A 23,833-nucleotide genomic window follows, 5' to 3' on the forward strand; every position below is an offset into this window, starting at 1 on the left:
TGGCAGCTCCTGCTCCATGCAAGTGATTGTTAAAGTGGAGTGAGCTGTCAGAGTCGTGATAAATCTGGCCCAATGGATGTTTATGTTGCATGTGTCTCCCGTTCTCTTAGTAATGCTGATAATTAGGTCCGTTGTTTAAGCCGCCTGTCTGACCTGCCCTTGCCTTCTACTGTTTTTAGTTCGGTTGTCTAGAAATTCTCATGACTGAGCAAATGACGGAAGGTTCCGGCATTAGATAATGACCTGTTCTATGGCATGTAGGGAAGACACTATGTTAATGGAAGGCCAGATCAGCAGAGCAGGTTGAGGAAAAGTCTAAAATTACACACTTATTATAATAATTGGTTTGGTTACAGTATGTCGCCCTCAGGCTTGCACTTTTTCTTCTCCTCTTCCAGACCTGGCATGCTTATATAAGTGGCTGAAATAACTTTCATACCCCTTGAACTTTTCCAAATTTTTTCACATTTCACTTACAAATTTTAATGTATTTTATGTGATAGACCAACACAAGGTAGCAAGTATGTGTGAAGGGAAAGTAAATTTATACATGGTTTTTAAAAAAAATTATGAAAAGTGTGGCGTACATTTGTATTCAGCCCCCTTTACTCCAATACCTCTAAATAAAATACAGTGTGAACAATTGCTTTCTGTATTACCAATTGCTTTCTGAAGCCACCTAATTATTAAATAGAGTCCACCAGTGTGTAATTTATTCTCAGTATAACTACAGCTGTACTATGGAGGCCCCAGAGGTTTGTTAGAAAATATTAGTGAATGAACAGCATCATGAAAACTAAGGAACACATCAGACAGGTCAGGGATAAAGTTGTGGAGAGATCAAAGCAGGGTTAGGTTCTAAAAAATATCCCAAGTTGTGAACATCACACGGAGGACTGTTCAGTCCATCATCCAAAAATAGGAGTATGGCACAACAGCAAACCTACCAAGACATAGCCGCCCACCTAAACTGAGAGCCCAGACAAGGAAAGTACTAATTAGAGAAGCAGCGAAGAGGCGCATGGTCACTCTGGAGAAGCTGCAGAAATCCACAGCTCAGGTGGGAGAATCTGTCCACATGACAACTATTAGTTGTGTACTCCACAAATCTGGCCTTTATGGAGGAGTGGCAAGAAGAAAGACATTTTTGAAAGCAAGCCATAATAATTCCTGTTTGCAGTTTGCCACAAGTCATATAAGGGAAACAGCAAACACGTGGAAGAAGGGGCTCTGGTCAGATGAGACCAAAGTTAAACTTTTTGGCCTAAATGCAAAATGCTATGTGCGGCAGAAAATTAACACTGTACATCACCCTGAACACAGCATTTCTACTGTGAAACATGGTGGTGACAGCATCATGCTGTGGGGATGCTTTTCTTCAACAGGGACAGGGAAGCTGGTCGGAGTTGACGGGAAAATGAAGCTAAATATAGGACAATCCTGAAGGAACCTGGGAGAGGCTGCAAAAGACTTGAGACTGGGGAGGAGGTTCACCTTCCAGCAGGACAATGACCCTAAATATCCAGCCAGTGCTACAATGAAATGGTTTAGGTCAAGAATAGCCCGGTCAGAGTGCAGACCTAAATCCCATTGGGAATATGTAGAAAAACTTGAAAATTGCTGTTCACAGATGCTCTCTATCCAGTCTGACTGAGCTTGAGCCATTGTGCAAAGAAGAATTGGCAAAACTTTCAGCCTCTAGATGTGCAAAGCTGGTAGCGACATACCCCAAAAGACTTGCAGCTGTAATTGTAGTAAAAGGTGGTACTACAAAGTATTAACTCAGGGGGGCTTAAAATAAGTGGGAAAAGTTCAAGGGGTATGAATATTTTTTCAAGGCAGTGTGATTAAAATCCGATATTATCACGCGTGTAGAGATATAGCTGAGCCAAATACATATATCCCCATGGTAAGTAAGGAGTTTAAAGCAAATGTTAATATCTCCTGCTGTGCAAACAATCTCTTTGCCTTTATCCCTATGACAATACTTCTGACTCTATGCTTTATTAAAAAGGACACTAGGGAAATGTTGTCCACTAGGGATGAGCGAACTCGAACTGTATAGTTCGGGTTCGTACCGAATTTTGGGGTGTCCGTGACACGGACCCGAACCCGGACATTTTCGTAAAAGTCCGGGTTCGGGTTCGGTGTTCGTCGCTTTCTTGGCGCTTTTGTGACGCTTTCTTGGCGCTTTTTGAAAGGCTGCAAAGCAGCCAATCAACAAGCGTCATACTACTTGCCCCAAGAGGCCATCACAGCCATGCCTACTATTGGCATGGCTGTGATTGGCCAGAGCACCATGTGACCCAGCCTCTATTTAAGCTGGAGTCACATAGCGCCGCCCGTCACTCTGCTCTGATTAGCGTAGGGAGAGGTTGCGGCTGCGACAGTAGGGCGAGATTAGGCAGATTAACTCCTCCAAAGGACTTGATTAACTGATCGATCTGCAGCTGTGGATCATTGAGCTGCTGATCCTCAATTGCTCACTGTTTTTAGGCTGCCCAGACCGTTTGTCAGTCACATTTTTCTGGGGTGATCGGCGGCCATTTTGTGTCTTGTGGTGCGCCAGCACAAGCTGCGACCAAGTGCATTTAACCCTCAATGGTGTGGTTGTTTTTTGGCTAAAGCCTACATCAGGGTGAAGCTGTCACACCAAGTGCATTTAACCAGCAATAGTCTGTTTATTTTTTGGCCATATACTACATCAGGGGCAAGCTGCGCCTGTCACCAAGTGCATTTAACCCTCAATGGTGCGTTTGTTTTTTGGCTAAAGCCTACATCAGGGTGAAGCTGTCACACCAAGTGCATTTAACCAGCAATAGTCTGTTTATTTTTTGGCCATATACTACATCAGGGGCAAGCTGCGCCCGTCACCAAGTGCATTTAACCCTCAGTAGTGTGGTTGGTCAAGCTATCACACCAAGTGCATTTAACCAGCAATAGTCTGTTCATTTTTTGGCCATATACTAAATCAGGGGCAAGCTGCGCCCGTCACCAAGTGCATTTAACCAGCAATAGTCTGTTCATTTTTTGGCCATATACTACATCAGGGGCAAGCTGCGCCCGTCACCAAGTGCATTTAACCCTCAGTAGTGTGGTTGGTCAAGCTGTGACACCAAGTGCATTTAACCAGCAATAGTCTGTTCATTTTTTGGCCATATACTACATCAGGGGCAAGCTGCGCCCATCACCAAGTGCATTTAACCAGCAATAGTGTGGTTATTTTTTGGCCATATCCCAGTCTAATTCTGTCACTAAATCCATACCGGTCACCCAGCGCCTAAATACTAGGCCTCAAATTTATATCCCGCTAAATCTCTCGTTACCGCTGTCCTGTTGTGGCTGGGAAAGTTATTTAGTGTCCGCCAAAGCACATTTTTTGTTCTGGGTTGAAATACAATTCCCAATTTAGCAATTTAAAAATTTAGTGGTTTCTGCTGTATCAGAGCTATTTGAAATCTATCCCTAAAAGGGTATATAATATTCAAGGTGCACATAGGGTCATTCAGAATAACTTCACACACCCGCTACTGTGCATTTCCAAGTCTAATTCTGTCACTAAACCCATACCTGTCACCCAGCGCCTAAATACTAGGCCTCAAATTCATATCCAGCTAAATCTGTCGTTAGTGCTGTAGCTGGGCGAGTTATTTAGTGTCCGTTCAAGCACATTTCTTGTTCTGGGTTGAAATACAATTCCCAATTTAGCAATTTCATAATTTAGTGGTTTCTGCTATATCAGAGCTATTTGAAATCTATCCCTAAAAGGGTAGATCATATTGAAGGTGCACATAGGGACATTCAGAATAACTTCACACACCCGCTACTGTGCATTTCCAAGTCTAATTCTGTCACTAAACCCATACCTGTCACCCAGCGCCTAAATACTAGGCCTCAAATTTATATCCAGCTAAATCTGTCCTTAGTGCTGTAGCTGGGCGAGTTATTTAGTGTCCGTTCAAGCACATTTCTTGTTCTGGGTTGAAATACAATTCCCAATTTAGCAATTTCATAATTTAGTGGTTTCTGCTATATCAGAGCTATTTGAAATCTATCCCTAAAAGGGTAGATCATATTGAAGGTGCACATAGGGACATTCAGAATAACTTCACACACCCGCTACTGTGCATTTCCAAGTCTAATTCTGTCACTAAACCCATACCTGTCACCCAGCGCCTAAATACTAGGCCTCAAATTTATATCCAGCTAAATCTGTCCTTAGTGCTGTAGCTGGGCGAGTTATTTAGTGTCCGTTCAAGCACATTTCTTGTTCTGGGTTGAAATACAATTCCCAATTTAGCAATTTCATAATTTAGTGGTTTCTGCTATATCAGAGCTATTTGAAATCTATCCCTAAAAGGGTAGATCATATTGAAGGTGCACATAGGGACATTCAGAATAACTTCACACACCCGCTACTGTGCATTTCCAAGTCTAATTCTGTCACTAAACCCATACCTGTCACCCAGCGCCTAAATACTAGGCCTCAAATTTATATCCAGCTAAATCTGTCCTTAGTGCTGTAGCTGGGCGAGTTATTTAGTGTCCGTTCAAGCACATTTCTTGTTCTGGGTTGAAATACAATTCCCAATTTAGCAATTTCATAATTTAGTGGTTTCTGCTATATCAGAGCTATTTGAAATCTATCCCTAAAAGGGTAGATCATATTGAAGGTGCACATTGGGTCATTCAGAATAACTTCACACACACCCGCTACTGTGCATTTCCAAGTCTAATTCTGTCACTAAACCCATACCTGTCACCCAGCGCCTAAATACTAGGCCTCAAATTCATATCCAGCTAAATCTGTCGTTAGTGCTGTAGCTGGGCGAGTTATTTAGTGTCCGTTCAAGCACATTTCTTGTTCTGGGTTGAAATACAATTCCCAATTTAACAATTTCATAATTTAGTGGTTTCTGCTATATCAGAGCTATTTGAAATCTATCCCTAAAAGGGTATATAATATTCAAGGTGCACATTGGGTCATTCAGAATAACTTCACACACACCCGCTACTGTGTATTTCCAAGTCTAATTCTGTCACTAAACCCATACCTGTCACCCAGCGCCTAAATACTAGGCCTCAAATTTATATCCTGCTAAATCTCTCGTTAACGCTGTCCTGTTGTGGCTGGGAAAGTTATTTAGTGTCCGTCAAAGCACATTTTTTGTTCTGGGTTGAAATACAATTCCCAATTTAGCAATTTCATAATTTAGTGGTTTCTGCTATATCAGAGCTATTTGAAATCTATCCCTAAAAGGGTATATAATATTCAAGGTGCACATTGGGTCATTCAGAATAACTTCACACACACCCGCTACTGTGTATTTCTAAGTCTAATTCTGTCACTAAACCCATACCTGTCACCCAGCGCCTAAATACTAGGCCTCAAATTTATATCCTGCTAAATCTCTCGTTAACGCTGTCCTGTTGTGGCTGGGAAAGTTATTTAGTGTCCGTCAAAGCACATTTTTTGTTCTGGGTTGAAATACAATTCCCAATTTAGCAATTTCATAATTTAGTGGTTTCTGCTATATCAGAGCTATTTGAAATCTATCCCTAAAAGGGTATATAATATTCAAGGTGCACATTGGGTCATTCAGAATAACTTCACACACACACGCTTCTGTGCATTTCCAAGTCTAATTCTGTCACTAAATCCATACCGGTCACCCAGCGCCTAAATACTAGGCCTCAAATTTATATCCCGCTGAATTTGAATACAATACATTGTGCCAAATAATATATTTGTTGTTGTGGTGAACCATAACAATGAGAAAAACATCTAGTAAGGGACGCGGACGTGGACATGGTCGTGGTGGTGTTAGTGGACCCTCTGGTGCTGGGAGAGGACGTGGCCGTTCTGCCACATCCACACGTCCTAGTGTACCAACTACCTCAGGTCCCAGTAGCCGCCAGAATTTACAGCGATATATGGTGGGGCCCAATGCCGTTTTAAGGATGGTAAGGCCTGAGCAGGTACAGGCATTAGTCAATTGGGTGGCCGACAGTGGATCCAGCACGTTCACATTATCTCCCACCCAGTCTTCTGCAGAAAGCGCACAGATGGCGCCTGAAAACCAACCCCATCAGTCTGTCACATCACCCCCATGCATACCAGGGAAACTGTCTCAGCCTCAAGTTATGCAGCAGTCTCTTATGCTGTTTGAAGACTCCGCTGGCAGGGTTTCCCAAGGGCATCCACCTAGCCCTTCCCCAGCGGTGAAAGACATAGAATGCACTGACGCACAACCACTTATGTTTCCTGATGATGAGGACATGGGAATACCACCTCAGCATGTCTCTGATGATGACGAAACACAGGTGCCAACTGCTGCGTCTTTCTGCAGTGTGCAGACTGAACAGGAGGTCAGGGATCAAGACTGGGTGGAAGACGATGCAGGGGACGATGAGGTCCTAGACCCCACATGGAATGAAGGTCGTGCCACTGACTTTCACAGTTCGGAGGACGAGGCAGTGGTGAGACCGAGCCAACAGCGTAGCAAAAGAGGGAGCAGTGGGCAAAAGCAGAACACCCGCCGCCAAGAGACTCCGCCTGCTACTGACCGCCGCCATCTGGGACCGAGCACCCCAAAGGCAGCTTCAAGGAGTTCCCTGGCATGGCACTTCTTCAAACAATGTGCTGACGACAAGACCCGAGTGGTTTGCACGCTGTGCCATCAGAGCCTGAAGCGAGGCATTAACGTTCTGAACCTGAGCACAACCTGCATGACCAGGCACCTGCATGCAAAGCATGAACTGCAGTGGAGTAAACACCTTAAAACCAAGGAAGTCACTCAGGCTCCCCCTGCTACCTCTTCTGCTGCTGCCGCCTCGGCCTCTTCCTCCGCCTCTGGAGGAACGTTGGCACCTGCCGCCCAGCAAACAGGGGATGTACCACCAACACCACCACCACCACCTCCGTCACCAAGCGTCTCAACCATGTCACACGCCAGCGTTCAGCTCTCCATCTCACAAACACTTGATAGAAAGCGTAAATTCCCACCTAGCCACCCTCGATCCCTGGCCCTGAATGCCAGCATTTCTAAACTACTGGCCTATGAAATGCTGTCATTTAGGCTGGTGGACACAGACAGCTTCAAACAGCTCATGTCGCTTGCTGTCCCACAGTATGTTGTTCCCAGCCGGCACTACTTCTCCAAGAGAGCCGTGCCTTCCCTGCACAACCAAGTATCCGATAAAATCAAGTGTGCACTGCGCAACGCCATCTGTAGCAAGGTCCACCTAACCACAGATACGTGGACCAGTAAGCACGGCCAGGGACGCTATATCTCCCTAACTGCACACTGGGTAAATGTAGTGGCAGCTGGGCCCCAGGCGGAGAGCTGTTTGGCGCACGTCCTTCCGCCGCCAAGGATCGCAGGGCAACATTCTTTGCCTCCTGTTGCCACCTCCTCCTTCTCGGCTTCCTCCTCCTCTTCTTCCACCTGCTCATCCAGTCAGCCACACACCTTCACCACCAACTTCAGCACAGCCCGGGGTAAACGTCAGCAGGCCATTCTGAAACTCATATGTTTGGGGGACAGGCCCCACACCGCACAGGAGTTGTGGCGGGGTATTGAACAACAGACCGACGAGTGGTTGCTGCCGGTGAGCCTCAAGCCCGGCCTGGTGGTGTGTGATAATGGGCGAAATCTCGTTGCAGCTCTGGGACTAGCCAATTTGACGCACATCCCTTGCTTGGCGCATGTGCTGAATTTGGTGGTGCAGAAGTTCATTCACAACTACCCCGACATGTCAGAGCTGCTGCATAAAGTGCGGGCCGTCTGTTCGCGCTTCCGGCGTTCACATCCTGCTGCTGCTCGCCTGTCTGCGCTACAGCGTAACTTCGGCCTTCCCGCTCACCGCCTCATATGCGACGTGCCCACCAGGTGGAACTCCACCTTGCACATGCTGGACAGACTGTGCGAGCAGCAGCAGGCCATAGTGGAGTTTCAGCTGCAGCACGCACGGGTCAGTCGCACTACAGAACAGCACCACTTCACCACCAATGACTGGGCCTCCATGCGAGACCTGTGTGCCCTGTTGCGCTGTTTCGAGTACTCCACCAACATGGCCAGTGGCGATGACACCGTTATCAGCGTTACAATACCACTTCTATGTCTCCTTGAGAAAACACTTAGGGCGATGATGGAAGAGGAGGTGGCCCAGGAGGAGGAGGAGGAGGAGGAGGAAGAGGGGTCATTTTTAGCACTTTCAGGCCAGTCTCTTCGAAGTGACTCAGAGGGAGGTTTTTGGCAACAGCAGAGGCCAGGTACAAATGTGGCCAGCCAGGGCCCACTACTGGAGGACGAGGAGGACGAGGATGAGGAGGAGGTGGAGGAGGATGAGGATGAAGCATGGTCACAGCGGGGTGGCACCCAACGCAGCTCGGGTCCATCACTGGTGCGTGGCTGGGGGGAAAGGCAGGACGATGACGATACGCCTCCCACAGAGGACAGCTTGTCCTTACCCCTGGGCAGCCTGGCACACATGAGCGACTACATGCTGCAGTGCCTGCGCAACGACAGCAGAGTTGCCCACATTTTAACCTGTGCGGACTACTGGGTTGCCACCCTGCTGGATCCACGCTACAAAGACAATGTGCCCACCTTACTTCCTGCACTGGAGCGTGATAGGAAGATGCGCGAGTACAAGCGCACGTTGGTAGACGCGCTACTGAGAGCATTCCCAAATGTCACAGGGGAACAAGTGGAAGCCCAAGGCCAAGGCAGAGGAGGAGCAAGAGGTCGCCAAGGCAGCTGTGTCACGGCCAGCTCCTCTGAGGGCAGGGTTAGCATGGCAGAGATGTGGAAAACTTTTGTCAACACGCCACAGCTAACTGCACCACCACCTGATACGCAACGTGTTAGCAGGAGGCAACATTTCACTAACATGGTGGAACAGTACGTGTGCACACCCCTCCACGTACTGACTGATGGTTCGGCCCCATTCAACTTCTGGGTCTCTAAATTGTCCACGTGGCCAGAGCTAGCCTTTTATGCCTTGGAGGTGCTGGCCTGCCCGGCAGCCAGCGTTTTGTCTGAACGTGTATTCAGCACGGCAGGGGGCGTCATTACAGACAAACGCAGCCGCCTGTCTACAGCCAATGTGGACAAGCTGACGTTCATAAAAATGAACCAGGCATGGATCCCACAGGACCTGTCCGTCCCTTGTCCAGATTAGACATTAACTACCTCCCCATAACCATATATTATTGGACTCCAGGGCACTTCCTCATTCAATCCTATTTTTATTTTCATTTTACCATTATATTGCGAGGCTACCCAAAGTTGAATGAACCTCTCCTCTGCCTGTGTGCTAGGCCTAAATATATGCCAATGGACTGTTGCAGTGGTGGCTGACATGAAGCCTCATTCTCTGCTATGACATGCAGACTAATTCTCTGCTGACATGAAGCCAGATTGTCTGTTACGGGACCTCTCTCCTCTGCCTGGGTGCTGGGCCTAAATTTATGACAATGGACTGTTGCAGTGGTGGCTGACGTGAAGCCTGATTCTCTGCTATGACATGCAGACTGATTCTCTGCTGACATGAAGCCAGATTGTCTGTTACGGGACCTCTCTGCTCTGCCTGTGTGCTAGGCCTAAATATATGCCAATGGACTGTTGCAGTGGTGGGTGACGTGAAGCCTCATTCTCTGCTATTACATGCAGACTGATTCTCTGCTGACATGAAGCCAGATCGTCTGTTACGGGACCTCTCTGCTCTGCCTGTGTGCTAGGCCTAAATATATGCCAATGGACTGTTGCAGTGGTGGGTGACGTGAAGCCTCATTCTCTGCTATGACATGCAGACTGATTCTCTGCTGACATGAAGCCAGATTGTCTGTTACGGGACCTCTCTGCTCTGCCTGTGTGCTAGGCCTAAATATATGCCAATGGACTGTTGCAGTGGTGGGTGACGTGAAGCCTCATTCTCTGCTATGACATGCAGACTGATTCTCTGCTGTCATGAAGCCAGATTGTCTGTTACGGGACCTCTCTGCTCTGCCTGTGTGCTAGGCCTAAATATATGCCAATGGACTGTTGCAGTGGTGGGTGACGTGAAGCCTCATTCTCTGCTATGACATGCAGACTGATTCTCTGCTGACATGAAGCCAGATTGTCTGTTACGGGACCTCTCTGCTCTGCCTGTGTGCTAGGCCTAAATATATGCCAATGGACTGTTGCAGTGGTGGGTGACGTGAAGCCTCATTCTCTGCTATGACATGCAGACTGATTCTCTGCTGTCATGAAGCCAGATTGTCTGTTACGGGACCTCTCTGCTCTGCCTGTGTGCTAGGCCTAAATATATGCCAATGGACTGTTGCAGTGGTGGGTGACGTGAAGCCTCATTCTCTGCTATGACATGCAGACTGATTCTCTGCTGACATGAAGCCAGATTGTCTGTTACGGGACCTCTCTGCTCTGCCTGTGTGCTAGGCCTAAATATATGCCAATGGACTGTTGCAGTGGTGGGTGACGTGAAGCCTCATTCTCTGCTATGACATGCAGACTGATTCTCTGCTGTCATGAAGCCAGATTGTCTGTTACGGGACCTCTCTGCTCTGCCTGTGTGCTAGGCCTAAATATATGCCAATGGACTGTTGCAGTGGTGGGTGACGTGAAGCCTCATTCTCTGCTATGACATGCAGACTGATTCTCTGCTGACATGAAGCCAGATCGTCTGTTACGGGACCTCTCTGCTCTGCCTGTGTGCTAGGCCTAAATATATGCCAATGGACTGTTGCAGTGGTGGGTGACGTGAAGCCTCATTCTCTGCTATGACATGCAGACTGATTCTCTGCTGACATGAAGCCAGATTGTCTGTTACGGGACCTCTCTCCTCTGCCTGTGTGCTAGGCCTAAATATATGCCAATGGACTGTTGCAGTGGTGGCTGACGTGAAGCCTGATTCTCTGCTATGACATGCAGACTGATTCTCTGCTGACATGAAGCCAGATCCTCTGTTACGGGACCTCTCTCCTCTGCCTGTGTGTGTGCTGGGCCTAAATATATGCCAATGGACTGTTGCAGTGGTGGCTGACGTGAAGCCTCATTCTCTGCTATGACATGCAGACTGATTCTCTGCTGACATGAAGCCAGATTCTCTGTTACGGGACCTCTCTCCTCTGCCTGTGTGTGTGCTGGGCCTAAATATATGCCAATGGACTGTTGCAGTGGTGGCTGACGTGAAGCCTCATTCTCTGCTATGACATGCAGACTAATTCTCTGCTGACATGAAGACAGATTCTCTGTTACGGGACCTCTCTCCTCTGCCTGTGTGTGTGCTGGGCCTAAATATATGCCAATGGACTGTTGCAGTGGTGGCTGACGTGAAGCCTCATTCTCTGCTATGACATGTAGACTAATTCTCTGCTGACATGAAGACAGATTCTCTGTTACGGGACCTCTCTCCTCTGCCTGTGTGTGTGCTGGGCCTAAATATATGCCAATGGACTGTTGCAGTGGTGGCTGACGTGAAGCCTCATTCTCTGCTATGACATGCAGACTGATTCTCTGCTGACATAAAGCCAGATTCTCTGTTACGGGACCTCTCTCCTCTGCCTGTGTGTGTGCTGGCCCTAAATATATGCCAATGGACTGTTGCAGTGGTGGCTGACGTGACGCCTCATTCTCTGCTATGACATGCAGACTAATTCTCTGCTGACATGAAGACAGATTCTCTGTTACGGGACCTCTCTCCTCTGCCTGTGTGTGTGCTGGGCCTAAATATATGCCAATGGACTGTTGCAGTGGTGGCTGACGTGAAGCCTCATTCTCTGCTATGACATGCAGACTGATTCTCTGCTGACATGAAGCCAGATTCTCTGTTACGGGACCTCTCTCCTCTGCCTGTGTGTGTGCTGGGCCTAAATATATGCCAATGGACTGTTGCAGTGGTGGCTGACGTGAAGCCTCATTCTCTGCTATGACATGCAGACTGATTCTCTGCTGACATGAAGCCAGATTCTCTGTTACGGGACCTCTCTCCTCTGCCTGTGTGTGTGCTGGGCCTAAATATATGCCAATGGACTGTTGCAGTGGTGGCTGACGTGAAGCCTCATTCTCTGCTATGACATGCAGACTAATTCTCTGCTGACATGAAGACAGATTCTCTGTTACGGGACCTCCCTCCTCTGCCTGGGTGCTGGGCCTAAATATATGCCAATGGACTGTTGCAGTGGTGGCTGACGTGAAGCCTCATTCTCTGCTATGACATGCAGACTAATTCTCTGCTGACATGAAGACAGATTCTCTGTTACGGGACCTCTCTCCTCTGCCTGGGTGCCGGGGCCTAAATATCTGAGAATGGACTGTTCCAGTGGTGGGTGACGGGAAGCCAGATTCTCTGCTATGGAACCTCTCTCCAATTGATTTTGGTTAATTTTTATTTATTTAATTTTTATTTTAATTCATTTCCCTATCCACATTTGTTTGCAGGGGATTTACCTACATGTTGCTGCCTTTTGCAGCCCTCTAGCTCTTTCCTGGGCTGTTTTACAGCCTTTTTAGTGCCGAAAAGTTCGGGTCCCCATTGACTTCAATGGGGTTCGGGTTCGGGACGAAGTTCGGATCGGGTTCGGATCCCGAACCCGAACATTTCCGGGATGTTCGGCCGAACTTCTCGAACCCGAACATCCAGGTGTTCGCTCAACTCTATTGTCCACCTCTGTTTTAGCATGTACTGTGCATGTTAACTGCACTGTACGTAGGGTTCTCATGTGTGTTCCCTCCAGCTCTTAAAGGGCCTGGGCTTTCGCACCTTATCCTTCTCTGTCTCATGGCAAGCTACCCTGGTGTACTTGAGGCACCTTTCCCTATGTGATTGCTGGGGGTCTGACTGCTGGGATAGGTGAAAAATGCTGTGGATAAGTAATACATACTTTTTATGGAATTACCCCTTTCAAAGGGTGGTCCAGAATTTCAAAAATTAACCGAAGTGCAGAAAAGTGCCGTAGCTCTGATGACCCCCGTCAGTCTTTGGGTACTTCCTTGCAGTGATGATATGCTGTATATGCACATAGGGGCACAATTATTAAGACCGTCGTTTTAGATGCCGGTCTTAATAAACCCCTAAGCTGGTGGTGGTTCCACCAACGTTATGAAGAGGCGCCGGCCTTTTCATAACTTCGGGGTATCCAGCGCCAGTTCTAAATGTAAGACAGCTTCCTAACTGCCTTACATTTAGACCATTTTTTACGCCTTAAACAGGCACAGAAAATGGTAAATAAGACGGGACTGCCAGCCTGTCCCCTGTCTCCCTGACCTGGCGTGAGTGGGGAAAAGTCGCAGGTGGCCACCGGCGACTTAAATACGCCTAATATGGGTGTCCTTTTGGGACAGGGGTTCTCTATTGATTTCAATAAGGAGAACCAAAACACGGAAACCCAAGCCATGTACTAGAGCTGCTGATTTAGAAGCATGTATGAATGGGGCCGAGCAGTATTTCTTCATGTAACATGCCATTGTGGACATTTATTATGAGAGTGTTTAGGTTACTTTGAAATATAAGGATCCGCTCTCACGTTGGTAGAAAGTTACAATCTCATTATGTATTCATTTCCAAATGAAATTGAGCAAGCTTAATATTCTTATCTTGGGATTACTCAAATTGGAACAAACTCCTTTACGGCATGAGAAAGGTCAATTACTTTGTCACAACAGCTCGGCTCCTGATGTCTGGGTCGGGAAACACAAGTGCGTAGTTATTTTACATTGTGCTCATGAAATAGTAATAGTACTAAGCTGGCATTGTATTACAGAATAAACTGGATGCGGATTGTTCTGGAGTGTCTCATAAGGATAATTAAGGTGCGCCTTGGAGGGAAAATAATGGCATTTTGAATGTCAATGGTTCTGTTTTAACACTGATTTATCTTTCATCTCCATTTCTTCCATATGCCTTTGATGACTGTAAAATCACTTGGAAACACATCCATCTAAACAGCTGAAGAGCTTAATAACAAAGGCTTATTTCCTATAAATTGTGGCATTAGTTGAACGATAATGGAAGTCAAGTTTTCTGCGTGTGCGGTTATATTCTGGAATGATTTCATTATTAACTATAACTTATAAATATACATTATACTGAATGTATAAAAATTATCTATCTATCTATCTATCTGCAGTGGCTGGGTTTAAGGTGGACCCAAGCTATGCTGAGTCCCCTGGACGCTGTCGAGGTGTCACCACATGTTGCTGCCTGCAGCGTCTTACTGTCCTCTTGACGAAACTGAGCCAAACGGATCCGTCCCCATTGACTTACATTGTGTGCCAGGACAGATTCGTTTGGCTCAGTTTCGTCAAGCGGACAGCAGAACTCTTTCTCTGGCACAATCTGGCACAATAAAAAACTGATCCGTCTCTCGTTGACTTTCAATGGAGTTCATGACGGATCCGTCTTGGCTATGTAACAGATAATGCAAACGGATCCGTTCATGACGGATGCATGCGGTTGTATTATTGTAACGGATCAGTTTTTACAGATCCATGACGGATCCGCCCAAAACACGAGTGTGAAAGTAGCCGCTGGCTCCTTGCTCATAGGGAACTATACTATCTATATATATATATATATATATATATCTATTTGTCTATCCATCTGTCTATCTCTTATATCCATAAATAGTGTTTTATCTATCTATTATCCAAGTCATGTCTCAAGGCAATCCACCATCTTTGTATGTACCCCTGACAAAAAAATATAATAGTTAATCCGTCTGTTAGTTTGGTGGGTGACATATACCAATTTTTTGTGTTAGGTACGCCTGCACTGCATCCGTGACAGGGAAATTAATATAGTTAATCCGTCTGTTAGTTCGGTGGGTGACCTCAAAGAATGAGGAGAGCATCAAATAAGGGACGTGGCCCTGGTTGTGGTGCTGCTGGTGTTGGTGGAGCTCCTGTTGCAGGGAGAGGACGTGGTTTCATCAGCTACACGCACAAATGAAACACATTCCTCGTTCAGCGTTATTTTGTATGCCCCGAATACCGGTGTACGAAGTAGAGGCGGTAGGAGATTGGGTGGCTGACAGTGCCTCCAGTTTCTTCACATTGTCTCCCACCTGGTCCCCTGCTGAAAGTGCAGAGTTGGCACCTGCAGCCCATGGGCATCTGTCTTTCACCTCACCCCCTTGCAAATCAGCCAAGCAGTCTGAGCCCCAAGTCACGCAGCAGTCTCTTATGCTTTTTAAAGACTCTGCTGGGAAAGTTTTCATGGGCCACCCACCTAGCCCTACCCCAGAAGTGGAAGAGATTGAGTGCACTGATGCCCAACCACTTATGTTTCAGGATGTGGACATGGGAGGACCACAGCAGCATGTCTGTGGTGATGACGAAACACAGGTGCCAACTGCTGCGGCTTTCTGCAGTGTGCAGACCGGCAATGAGGGCAGGGGTAAAGTATGGGTGGAAGATGATGTGTAAGATGATGAGGTCCTAGACCCCACATGGAATCAAGGTCATGTGAGTGATGTGTGCAGTTCGGTGGAAGAGGTGGTGGTCACACAGCGCCAGCTGCACAGCAATAGAGGGAGCAGGGTGCAAAAGCAGAGTGGCCGTCCCCTAGCCAGTACGTCTGCTACTGCCCACTGCACCCAGGGACTGAGCACACCAAAGCCAGCTCCAAGGAGTTCCCTGGCGTGGCAATTCTTCAGACAATGTGCAGACGATAAGATGCAAGTGGTTTGCAAGCTGTGCAATCGGAGTCAACTTCTAAACCTGCATGACCAGGCATCTAAATGTAAAGCACGAGCCGCAGTGGAGTAGACACCTCAAAAACCACAAAAAATCTCAAGCTCCTCCTGCTCCCTCTTCTGCTGCAGTCTCTGCCTCTTCCTCCTTCTCTGCAGTGACAGTGGTCCCTGCCACCCCGCAAACAGAGGATCTGCCAGCAAAACCACCACCTCCGTCACCGTCACCAAGCATCTCCACACTGTCCCATGAAAGAGTTCAGCTGTCTATCCCCAAAACACTGGAGAGAAAGAGGACGTACCCCCCTACCCACCAGCGATCTCTGGCCCTGAATGCCAGCATTTCAAAATTCCTGGCCTTTGAAATGCTGTCATTCCGTCTGGTGGAGATGGAGACTTTTAAAAATCTTATGGTGGTGACTGTCCCACAGTACGTGGTTTCCAGCCGCCACTACTTTTCCAGGTGAGCCATCCCTGCATAACCAAGTGGTGGACAAAATCAGGTGTGCACTGCGCAACGCCATCTGTGGCAAGGTCCACATAACCACCAATACGTGAACCAGTAAGCACAGGCAGGTGGGCCTGAGGAGGATAGCAGTTTGTCGCATGCCCTTCCGCCACCGAGGATTTCAGGACATTTCTCATTGCCTCCTGTTGCCTCCTACTCCGCTTTCTCCTCTACCACCTCCTCATCCGGTCAGCATAACACCTGCACCAACACAGCCAGGGGGAAACGACAGCAGGCTGTTTTGATACTCCTCTGTTTGCAGGAAAAAACCCATACCGCGCAGGAGCTGTGGACAGGCATGGAACAACAGACCAATGAGTGGTTGGTGCCACTGAGCTTCAAGCCCGGCCTGGTGGTGTGCGATAACGGGTGAAATCTCGTAGCAGCTCTGGGTCTAGCCGGTTTGATGCACATCCCTTGCCTGGCGAATGTGCTGAATTTGGTGGTGCAGAGGTTCCTGAAAAATTACCCCGATATGTCAGAGCTGCTGCAGAAAGTGCGGGCCGTCTTTGCACGCTTTCGGCGTTCTCACCCTGCTGCTCGCCTGTCTGCACTGCAGCGTAACTTCGGCCTTCCAGCTCACCGCCTTATATGCGACGTACCTACAAGGTGGAACTCCACCATGCACATGCTGGAGAGACTGTGCGAGCAGCAGGCTATTTGCAGCTGCAGCATGCACGGGTGAGTCGCTCTGCAGAACAGCACCACTTCACCACCAACGAGTGGGTCTCCATGCGGGACGGGTGTGCCGTGTTGCGAGTACTCCACCAACATGGCCAGAGCCATCCTCAGCGTTACTATCACACTTCTATGTCTCCTTGAAAAAACGCTTCGGGTGATGATAGAAGAGGATGTGGCACAGGAGGAAGAGAGATCATTTCCACGGTTATCAGGCCAGTCATTCACAAGTGGCTCGGAGGGTGGGTTCCTGCACCAACAGAGGCCAGGTACACAACTGTCCAGCCAGGGAATAGTTCTGGAGGAGGAAGAGGAACCGTGTTCACAGCAGGGTGGCACCCAAAGCAGCTCATGGGCATCACTGGAGTGTGGCTGGGGGGATACAGACTATACACCTCCCACAGAGGGCAGCTTGTCGTTGCCTCTGGGCAGCCTGGCACACATGAGCGACTACATGCTGCAGTGCCTGCGCAACGACTGCCGAGTTGCCCACATTCTAACCAGTGCTGATTACCGGGTGGCCACCCTGCTGGATCCCCGCTACAAGGACAATGTGCTATCCTTAATTCCGTCACTGGAGCGTGATCGGAAGATGCGCGAGTACAAGCGCACACTGGTAGACACGCTGCTGATGGAATTCCCACCTGACAGTGGGGTCTAAGTGGAAGCACAAGGCGAAGGCAGTGGAGGAGGAAGAAGTCACCAATGCAGCTGGGGCACTGCCAGACACTCAGAAGGTAGGGTTAGCATGGATGAAATGTGGAAAAGCTTTGTCAGCACGCCACAGCAACCAGCACCACCAGTTGATACAGAACGTCTTAACAGGAGGCAGCATTTCAGCAACATGGTGGAACAGTACATGTGCACACGCCTACACGTACTGACGGATGGGTCTGCCCCCTTCAACTTCTGGGTCTCCAAATTGGGCACATGGCCTGAGCTTGCCCATTACGCCTTGGAGGTGCTGGCCTGCCCTGTGGCCAGTGTATTATCTGAATGTGTGTTTAGCATGGCAGGGGGGGGGTTATCACAGACAAGCGCAGCCGCCTGTTTACAGCAAACGTGGACAAGCTCACATTAATTGAAATGAACCAGGATCGGATCCCACAGGACTTGTCCGTACCTTGTGCTGAATAGACAAGTATAACGGCCGCACACAGCCATTATTATACTCCAGCACACTTTCTCTTTGTGTTCTCTGTTCCATTTCCCAATGTTTTGGGCCTTCCCAAATTTGTGTTAAAAAAACCCCCACAGTCTTGGCTATCTCCTCCTCCTCCACCGCCGCTTCCACCTACACCGCCACGTCTACCGCCTCCTCAACCTCCTACTCCACTTTGACCTCGTCCTCCTAGTTCAAGATTATTATTTTTATTAATTTTGTTCTATTCTATGTTATTTTAAGTCATTTCCCTATTCACATATGTTTGCAGAGCAATTGTCCTGCTCTTATCCCCATTTTGCTTTCTTTTGCAGCGCTCTAGCCCTTATTATGACTATTTTACAGCCATTTTAATGCACTAAAGTTCGGGTTCACATTGACTTCAATGGAGTTTGGGTTCGAGTTTGGGTCCCAAACCAGAACTTTGACCCGAAGTTCGGCCGAACCCTGAGAACCCGAACATCCATGGATCCGCTCATCCCTATGTGTGGGTGGACTGAAAATATTTATGTATAAAGAAAGAGTAAAATGTCTTAGCCGAATAATTTTCAGATTGTTCGGTGACATTCGCGTCTCTTGTTCACATACACTGAGGCTAGATTTACCTAGCTTTTGCTGGAAGAGTATTTCTTTTCTAATATTGACAGCTCGATATGATTGACTCTTGATTTGTTAGTGCTCATTGCTTGCTGCCAGGCGAATCCCTTTATACAAAGCATCTTTCAGGTGGAGGATCTGCCCGGCCACCTTCTCCCTGCTAGTTCTGCCTTTTCTTCGATGAATCCTGTGGTACAGGGATTGGGCACCTATACGTCACATTGTCTTTACCATATGAATTGATAGATTTATGACCGATAATAATGTTTTTGGACTTTAGAAAACATGGATAAGTAGACTGTGGACTAGTGCCGTGCACAGACTGCTGTCCATGGTCCTGATCCTGAACCAGGGGCAGGGAATATGTTTAAAGCAGGAGTAACTTAGCAAATTTATATCCAGATTTGTGGGAAAGATTTAGTTTAGGGGCTCATTCACATGACCATATATTTGTGTCTGCATCCTTTCCGCACTTTTGCTGAACAGATGCGGACCCATTTATTTCAATGGGGCTGCAAAAGATCCGGATAGAACACCATGTACTGTCCGCATCCGGACTTACGTTCCTATTCTTGTCCCTAATTGCCTACAGGAATATACATTTCTATCATAGGACTGGCCATTTGTGGTCCACAAAAAGCGGAACGCACACGGGCTGGTATCCATGTTTTGCGGATCCGCAATTTGCATACCGCAAAACACATGGGCGTCTGAATAAGCCCTAACTTGTATTTTATTTATTTAAACCCAAGGTGTTTCTAGGCTTAGGAGTCCTATGGGCGGTCCTACTCAGTGATTGACAGTTGCCAGTCTATGGACCCTCATATAGGGAAGGCTGTCAATCACTGATAAGACCGCCCACTGGACTCATGAGCATACAAAGAGAAGGGATTTAAATACAAGTTATAGTAAATCTTTCCCACAGAGCTACATACATGTTACTTTGCTCCGCATCTCCCGCTTTATACTGTGTTCAATGTGACAATAACTTTTTTTTCCTCTGTTACTTAAATCATTTTTGCATAATTTTTTGGTATTGTTTTTTAACGCCATGTCTAAGTTTGTTTTTTATACTCGGGCAAATGTAAAAACAGGAAAAAAAAGTATTACATTTTTTTTTCTTTTAAATAACACAAAGTATAACTAAATTACCAGATACTTTATTTAACCCTTTTGTGACAACCTAACTTTATTTTGTCATTTGCGTTTTTCCTTTCCTGCCTTCCAAGAGCCATATTTTTTCATTTTCTGTTCACATAGCTGTGTAAGGGCTTGTTTTTTGTGGGACAAGTTGTATTTTTTAATAGCATTGTTTATTTTACTATAGCTTGCATTGGAAAACATGAAAAAAATCTTTGTGTGGCGAAACTGAAAGTAAAAAGGCAATTTTGTCAAGGTTTTTTGGGGGTTTTGCTAAAAAAAAATTACATAATGACCTTATTTTGTGGGTCAGTAAGATTGCGGAAATGCTAAATTTATATAGTTTTTTTTATTATATTTCACTACCTAACAAAAAACAAAAAAACTTTGAAAGAAACTTTTTTCTTTGCATCACCACATTCTGACAGCCGTAACTTTTTTATATTTCTGTCTACAGAGCTGTATGAGAGCTTGTTTTTTGCAGGACAAACTGTAGTTTTTAAGAGTACCACTTTGAGGTACATGCAAATTTTTTATCAATTATTACATTTTTTAGGGGGACTAGATGACCAGAAAATGGTGTGAATATTTTATGGCACACAAAATATTTTTATATTTGAATAGTTCAGACGTATGTATGCATCGTTACCTGTTATGCATAATTTTTTTGGGTTTATTTTTATATGTAATATTGAAAAAGAGAGGCGATTTGAATTTTTTTATACTTTTTTCGCTTTAATTTTTAGTCCGCTTAGGCAACTTGAACATGCGATTGCTATTCTCATAGACTGCATTTGAATATTATTGTGGTTTATGACATTATGACACTCTGCCTAAGAAGTTATGCTTTCTTGCATGGCTTTTCAGGCAGTTAGCCATGACAGGCCTGGGAACCTTCCCAAGGCCCCAGGCTGTCACAGCAACAGATTGAAGTCCCACAATTTTGCCACGGGGCCCCAATTGGAAAGCCTCCTTCCTCTGCCTAACCTCGCACATCCCCTGATTACTATTGATTGTGGCATCTAAGGAGTTAAATGACTACATAGACGATTCCTGTTATAGCGGTAAGTAGTGATGAGCAGCAGGGGCAATATTCGAATTCGCGATATTTTGCGAATATTTGGGCAAATATTCGCCATATATTCGCGAATTCATGATCTCCAGGTTTATTATTTTCTTGAATGCGAAAATTCGCATAAAAATTCGCATGAACTGGTATTTAAAAAAAATAATTGAATATTTGCGATTATAAATATATTTTGTGATATTCTAAATATTCGTGAATTCTCGAAGTGCCGATATTTGCGATTAAAATTCGCAATTCGAATATTCGTGATCAACACTAGCGGTAGGGTGCCTTCTATATTACTAGCACCCACCGCTTATATACCGGGCTCAGTGTATGAGCCTGAGCCATACTCTTTCACAGCACCTTGACATAACTGTCATCATAGTGCATGTAAGGGTTAAATTGTGCCCCCACCTATAACTGTTGTTTTATATGGGGCTAGAAGCTGCACTGTGTGTGTATGGTGTGTTTTATTTATTTTGTTTTAGTTAACATTTATATATTTTTTTTTTGTTCTTATTTTTATATTTTACACAATGTATCCCCGCATGAGGTCGGACAAGAGCTTTGGGAGACATTTTAACATTACATTATTTTTATTACTGACTACCCCTGTAATTGGGGCTGATATATTAGCCCCTGATACAGGCTGATTACAGCCTCGGAGGCCTCACTGCAGAGCTGATCTGGGAAGGCAGAGGCATTGTCGTTGACTTTTCGATGAGTAGTTTAGCAGTCATTAATAACCGGCGCCTCACTATTGCAGCTGCATCTCCATCCTTGCACAGTCATAGGCTGACCCATGGATGCTTTAAGTTAAAGAAATGGGTGGTTAGTTTTCAGGATATTATTTTTTTCCCCATGAACAGTTTCTGGTCCAGTGACTTTAAAGGAGACCTGTCACCAAAAAAATGCAATGGAATCTGACAGCACCCTGTATAGAGCAGGAGGAGCTGAGCAGATATATATATATATATATATACACATTGTGAGGTTTCGCTCTGGTAGAAAGGATTAGAGGACACAGTATAGAGGCAACAACAAGTTCTTTGGATCAAACAGTTCAGTGTTTTATTCACACTTTAGGCAAGTGACAAAACAAGCAGTCATATCCAAACAAAGTCACCTTGCGGTGTTGGTGGTAATTCACACCATGCGGCAATTCTGCCTTAAAGAGTCCTTGACCATAGCAGCACCAACCTGTTTTCATGCCAAGCAGGTAGCAAGCCTTCATCCAGACACAAGGCTCCCAGATCCAAACACAGAAACCTGGCTTCTGAGCCCAGCTGCCTATTTAAGGACAGCCAGGTGCTGCCAAAACCCGGACCGGCGCTTGAAATCCGGTCTGGTATTTGACCTCATCTGGCTGTAAATCAGCCCAGCAGCACATGCTGGGAGAAAAATACCTGTTTTCCCAGACAAAACCTCTCACTGTTTCACAATATGTATATACAGCATATATGTATATAAAGAAGAACATATATATGTGTGTGTATGTTTGTTCCGCGATCACTCAAAAACTCAACCATCGATTTCAACTAAACTTGTTATACACATCTCTTGCTACCTGGAAAGAAATGTGGGGGTCTCAGCTCTCTAGGACGTACCATTCCTGAGATATTCCCAAAAAATGACCTGCATTAGCCAATACAAGCTTTCTCTTCATATCCCAACTGTTATACACAAGGTCACATATCCCTTATTAGCCAATAGAAGCTCGCAGGCCCTTAGTCTCCACATACACACAGTTTTACTCCAGGTTTCCATAACAGCCCAGCCATATTTCTTCACTGCTGTAGGTCAGCTTTAAGCTAGGGCTACACGATGACATGTTGCGCGCGACAATGAGTCGCATGACACATAGGGCACAACTACACTGCTACATGTGTCGCGCGACATTGATGTCGCACAAATGTGGCGGGACAATTTTTATAATGATAGTTTATGGTGTTGCACTGCGATATGTGACATTCTGCGACTGCGACACGACAGTCGCAGAAAAGTCCATCTTTGATGGATTTTTTGCAACTGTCATGTTGCAGTCGCAGCATGTCACATGTCGCAGTGCGACACCATAGACTATCATTATAAAAACTGTTGAGACAAATCTTGCGCGACACATGTCATCGTGTAGCCCTACCATTAAAGGGTCAGGACGCTGTGGAGGTCACTGTTAAAAGAGCGGGCATTGAGGAGGTCACTGTTAAAGAGGGGTTCACTGTGGATGTTACTGTTAAGGGGGCAGGCCGCTGTGGAGGTCACTGTTAAAGGGGCGGGCACTGTGGAGTTCATTGTTAAGGGGGCAGGGGCTACTATTAAAGGGTTAACTGCTGTGGAAGTCACTGTTAAGGCAGCATGTTACTGTGAGGTCACTGTTAAGGGGGCGGGCCCCTGAGGAGGTCACTGTCAAGGGAGTGGGGTGCTGTAAAAACTCACTGTTAAAGGGGCGGGCTGCTGTGAAGGTCAAAGTTAAGGGAATAGGCTGCAGTGAAGGTCCAATTTTAAAGTGGCGGGGCACTGTGGGGGGTCATTGTTAAGGGGTGGGGGACTGTGGAGTTCACTGTTAAAGGGGCGGGGTGCTATAGAGGTCACTGTTATGAAGGATACTGTTAATATCCGTAAACGACACACACAAACATTAAATGAAATAGATGAAATATACCCATGCGAAGCCCAGTCCTTCTGCTAATATATATATATATATATATATATATATATATAGAGAGAGAGAAAGAAAAAGTCCAGTGGGAGCACCAGCCAGAGTGTGAGTGCATGGTCCAACGTAGGGTAGCGGCCATCCCCAATAGTATAGGAAAAGAAGAAGTAGGACTGCACTCCGGAATAGTGATAAAAAGCAAACTGAAGTTTATTCACCCATATTATGGCAAGTCTTGCGACGTTTCGGCTTACAAGAGCCTTCCTCAAGGCTTGAGAAAGGCTCTTGTAAGCCGAAACGTCGCAAGACTTGCCATAATATGGGTG

The 23,833-nt window shown here is 46.3% G+C and overlaps 1 protein-coding gene across 2 annotated transcripts in view; it reads left to right on the plus strand.

Moving 5' to 3' along the window:
• Positions 1–23,833, plus strand: part of ADGRA1 (adhesion G protein-coupled receptor A1) — a 961,549-nt gene that overhangs the window by 675,299 nt on the left and 262,417 nt on the right. The window lies entirely within an intron of this gene.

This window comes from Bufo gargarizans, chromosome 6, assembly GCF_014858855.1.
Source record: "Bufo gargarizans isolate SCDJY-AF-19 chromosome 6, ASM1485885v1, whole genome shotgun sequence".
Classification (NCBI taxonomy): Eukaryota; Metazoa; Chordata; class Amphibia; order Anura; family Bufonidae; genus Bufo; species Bufo gargarizans.